Source organism: Chiloscyllium plagiosum, chromosome 6 (assembly GCF_004010195.1).
Source record: "Chiloscyllium plagiosum isolate BGI_BamShark_2017 chromosome 6, ASM401019v2, whole genome shotgun sequence".
Lineage (NCBI taxonomy): Eukaryota > Metazoa > Chordata > Chondrichthyes > Orectolobiformes > Hemiscylliidae > Chiloscyllium > Chiloscyllium plagiosum.
The window spans coordinates 120,339,834-120,345,189 of record NC_057715.1 but is presented as its reverse complement, the minus strand read 5'-3'; the positions used below and the strand labels follow the sequence as shown (position 1 = coordinate 120,345,189).

Genomic DNA, 5,356 nt, shown 5'->3' with positions numbered 1-5,356 from the left:
TCCCACCCACGCATGCACCCACATGCACTCTCACACACACACTCTCACACACACATGCACACACATGCACTCTCTCACACACACGCATGCACACACATGCACTCTCACACACACACTCTCACACACACCCTCACACACACACACACACCCCCACACATACACACATACACACACACACCCTCACACGCACATACTCTCACACACAAACACATACACACACACACACACCCTCACACCCACACACACACACTCACACACACATACACCCACACACTCACACACTCATACACAGAGGTAACAGAGACAGACAGCTCTCTCTGACCCGGGGAGGTGGGGGGGCGATGAGGTGCAGGGATGACTCAGAGGGGGAGAGTTGGGGTGGGCAGTGGGTCAGCTGGCAGCTGTGTCTGAGGGACAGCTATTACAAAAGTGAAGCCAGACAGGGAGCTGCCTGGCGTCACCCACTGACACTGAGCTCAGCGCAGGCTCTGAGCTGCAGGAAATGAGAATGACAGAATTGTTGCACAAAGGCTCTTCGGCCTGTTGGGTCAGCATTGACTCTCCAAACCTCCTTCCAAATTCATTCGTGAGATGTGGGTCTCGCTGTCTGGGCCTAGCATTTATTGCCGAGTCCCTAGTTGCCCTCCTTGAGAAGGTGAGGGTGAGCTGCCTTCTTGACCCCCTGCAGTCCATGTGCTGTGGGTAGACCCACAATATCCCTTAGGGAGGCAATTCCAGGATTCTGACCCAGTGACAGTGAAGGAACGGTGATATATTTCCAAGTCAGGATGGTGAGGGGCTTGGAGGGGAACTTGCAGGGGGTGGTGTTCCCATGTATCTGCTGCCCCTTGTCCTTCTAGATGGAAGTGGTCATGGGTTTGGAAAGTGAGCATCATGACATTGCACTAATGACCTGCTTTCTCCCTGTCTGTCTGCACATTGCTTCTGTCAAATAGCCACAGCCTCTTGAAAGCTTTGACCAAAACTGCTGAGGCTGATCCCCGCAGGATCACACCAACTGACTCAAACAGCCAGGGAGGATTGGAAAATCACAGTGGCTTGGGGGGGATTGAGTGAGTCAAGTCAGCAGGAGCTCCCCCTCTCAGTGACTGTCCCACAGTAAGCTCTACACCCCAACACTCTCTCTCTCTGTCCCTCTAACATTCTCTCTGTGTCTCTCTCTCGCTCTGTCCCTCTCACATTCTCTCTGTGTCTCTCTCTCTCGCTCTGTCCCTCTCACATTCTCTCTGTGTCTCTCTCTCGCTCTGTCTCCCTCTCACATTCTCTCTGTGTCTCTCTCTCGCTCTGTCCCTCTCACATTCTCTCTCTCTCCAATTCTGTCTCTCTCCCTGTATCTCTCGGTCTCCCTCTGTCCCTCTCTTTATCTGTCTCCCTCTCTCTCTGCTTCACCCTCTGTATCTCCCTCAGTCTCTCTCGGTGTCTGTCTCTCTCTATGTCTCTTTCTCTCGCTCTCCCCCCCTCCCTCTCTGTGATGTCTGTAAGTTTCCTGGTGTTGGGAATGCAGGAAGTGAGATTTGGGAAGCAACTGCATTGTCCTGGAGGGAACTACTGTTCCATGTGGAGGAGAGTACAGAGGGATATACAAACAAGGATAAGAATTGAAAGATTAAATTGTTGTCAGAATGGAGGGCACGTTGGTGAATGAGCTTAAACCTGCCGGGGTTTTGTGGAGGTGGGGTGGGGTGGGGATGGCGGTGTTTCAAATGAGCTGAGGTTTGGAGCCAGGAGAGAGGGCCAGGGGTTGGCGGGGGCAGGGAGTTAAGGAGCGTCCCAGTCTTGTAGCAGTGAGGAATCCATGAGGATGTCAGCAGCAGCTGACCCTGGGACAAGGAGATGCAGGAGGTTACAGGAAAGAGGAGGACTTTCCAGTGAATGTGGTCATTAACGTAGTGCTCTGAGCTGAGATTTCGATCAATGTTGTCAGGGAGATAGAGGAAATGATGAGACACAGATGCCTTGGTGAGGACTAAACCCAAAGGAATTCAAACCTTTCAGCAACAAACATCATCATCACTGCCATTTGCAGATGAAAATTACAAAGAATAATTTGATTTCAAAGACTTTGACGCCCCAAATCTAACTTTATCAGAGGTTACAGTGAATTATTTATTCATCAGAAATGTGGCCATTTCACTCATTGTGCATGTGCTGGCTCTTTGAAAGAGTCATCATTCAATTAATTTGGAAGAGGCCTAGCAGACTTGAAATGTCAACTCTGTTTCTCTCTCCACAGAGCCTGCCTGACCTGCTGAGTTTCTCCAGCACTGTCAGTTTTTTCCCCAATTAATCCCAGTCTCTTTGACCTGTGCCCTTCCCTTGACCCTGCCTGATTTCATGCTTCACGCATTTCCCCAAATCCCTGGAGAAAGTTACTTTTCCAAAATATAATTTTGTCTGACAATACTGGAATGGAAAGGCATCTCATCAATTCTGATACATAGTGCTTTCGACGCTCTGTAAACCAATTTATATTCAACAGGATTCGGAGCCTGGTATGCTGTTAGAACATAGAACATAGAACAATACAGCACAGAACAGGCCCTTCGGCCCACGATGTTGTGCCGAACATTTGTCCGAGCTTAAGCACCCATCCGTGTACCCATCCAATTGAAGAGAATGAAGAGGATTTTGTTTCTGACTGGAAGTGAAACATTAGGCAGGATGAGTTTTGTCCATTCCCACGTTCCTGAGGCTGAGATCACTCCCAGCACCAAACAGATCCCTCCATACTGTGAACAAACCTGCTGTGTTTATTCACCCACACACTTCCAGAACCTCACCGTCTACATCACTCTGTCTGAGTTGGTGATCTAACTATAACGTCTCTGGACAAAACAGCACAGCCATATCAATGCTCAGACCTCATCAGACATGAGAAAGACAACACAAAGACTGATTGGAGATGCTTGCGACCCATTGCTGATTATCTGGAATATTGCGCTCACCTCTAGCAGTAACACAGCTCCTTCATGTTCCTTCTTAGCTTCAACCTGCGCCTGCACCAACAGGTAAAGGAAACACCTGTTTTAATACACGTTCACAAATACAAATAAACATCACTTTGTTCAGGAAAAGCCCATTCAGCCCATCAAATCACTCCCATCATTAGATGGACTGTACCTCAACTCCATTTGCTCACTGCCTGGCTGTATCCCTTGACAATATGAACATTGGCTGCAGTATTTCAGATGGAGGGAGAGTAGTTAGCAATCAGGTCAGTTTAACTTTAGCAGTGAGTGAGTTATTGAAAGGAGCCTATCACCAAGATCAGAGAGACGGGCTACACGGGCTACACTAATCTGATTACTTTTCCCTCCCCCCCCCTCGCCACCTTCAGCATCAATACCACCTTGCCCCCCCCCCCAGCTGTGAGGAAGGGTTCACTCTCTCTCTCACTCAAAGATGCTGCCAGACGTGCTGAGTTTCTCCAGTCTTCTCCATGTCTGTAATGTGGTCGAGGCTGACAGGGGAATCAGTGAGTACAAGGGGACGGGGCACTGACTGGGTCAGAGGGGTAACACGGTGAAAGCATTCAACATTTCGGGTGGGGCCAGGTATGAACAGCCAGATCTGACCGGGTAGAGGGGCAAGCTCAGGTTTCCAAACTGAGAGCGGGTTTGTTGTGAGAGACACAGGCAACTGGTTCTTCTGAGATCACCCCTGGGCGAACATGCTGCCACTCACCCATCTTGGTCATACTAGCCCCTAGGGCTTACTGGTGTCAATGAGTGAAGGACTGACCCAGCAGAAACACACATCCCTGAACAACGACCGAGCAGAGATAGACTGGACTGGGACTTTCATTGGAGCAGTTTGCCTTTTCCACAATGTTGGAGTCGAGAGGGTGGTGCTGGAAAAGCACAGCAGGTCAGGCAGCATCCGAGGAGCAGGAAAATCAACGTTTCGGGCAAAAGCCCTTCATCAGGAATGTTCCCTGGATCATGTATGATTCCAATTCAACTCTGTTCAGGAAAAGCTCAAATACTTCCTTCCTGAGAAACTCAATTTCTCACAATCTACCCTCCAAATCCGGTTACTAGTAATGATCACAGCTGACCCTGGTTTAAGGCTGGTTAACAATATTAACACTTGGTTAGAGACCTGGTTATGTCCTCAGAGACAGTACCCAGGCCTCAGGCCTCAGCAATCTGTACACTGTACAACTTACAAACATCAAACAGGAATGGATGAGCCTCTTCCAGATAGAGACATTTCGATATTAAGGCTGGAGCGAGTCCAAACCCTCCGAGTTAACCCTTTCAGCCCAACTGCCTTCTACCACAGTGATGTAGCAGCTGTCTCAAACTGTGCCTGATCGCAGTGAGCTCAGGTCTGCGCTCTGTAAATTGGCGGGTAAGGTTAGCCTTGGGGTGAGGAAGCAGTGTTGGTTCACCAGGAAGATACTGGCATTAAAGGGATTAAAATGATCATTTTATGTAGATCATAATCCCTTGAATTTTGGAGGTTAACCAGTGAGGGTATTGAGGTGTTTAAAATGTATAACCAGATTTGAAGGATACATTTGGAAAAACTGGGCCCCTCAGCAGGGACTTATTTCAATAATTGTACAGGAATAATGGATGGTCCATGGTACATTCCGGAACAGGCAAACTGCCCCAATGACTAAGGCCTTGGATTTAGGGAGGGGAAGAGGCGGAAAGGGGAGGAGGAGAGTGGGGGAGCGGTGGCGCTGGGGAGAGGGGAGAGGGGAAGTGGGAGGTGGTTTAGGGAGGGAGTTCCAGAGTTCAGGCCCCAGGCCCATGGTCTGACCCACCCCCACACTGACCCTCCCAGGCCCCAGGCCCTAGGGCCTGACCCACCCCCACACTGCCACAGGCCCTGGGTCTGACCTACCCTCACACTGCTCCTCTCAGGCCCCAGGATCCAGGCCCAGGGTCTGACTCACCCCCCCACCCCCAGGCTCCAGGTCCTTAGTCTGACCCACCCCCACACTGCCCCAGGACCCAGGGTGTGACCCACCCCCACACTGTCCCAGACCCAGGCCCAGGGTGTGACCTACCCTCACACTGCCCCAGGCCCAGGCTCAGGCCCAGGGTCTGACCCACGCCCACACTGTCCCAGGCCTAGGCCCAGGGTCTGACCCAGCCCCACACTGTCCCAGGCCTTGGCCCAGGGTCTGAGCCACCCCCATCCCGGTCCTCCCAGGCCACAGGCTCCAGGGTCTGACCCAGCACTGTCCCAGGCCTTGGCCCAGGGTCTGAGCCACCCCCATCCCGGTCCTCCCAGGCCACAGGCTCCAGGCCAGGACCCAGCCCCACACTGATCCTCCCAGGCCCTGGATCTGTCCCACCCCATGCTGCCCCCACCCCTGCCC

The 5,356-nt window shown here is 51.5% G+C and overlaps 1 protein-coding gene across 1 annotated transcript in view; it reads right to left on the bottom strand.

The window, feature by feature from the left end:
* Nucleotides 1–3,012, bottom strand: part of LOC122551099 (RIMS-binding protein 2-like) — a 51,879-nt gene extending 48,867 nt beyond the window's left edge. The window contains exon 1 of the mRNA XM_043692743.1: nt 2,967–3,012. The gene's annotated coding sequence lies outside the window, so the exon portion shown is untranslated. The remainder of the gene's footprint in view (nt 1–2,966) is intronic.
* Nucleotides 3,013–5,356: the final 2,344 nt, after the last annotated feature.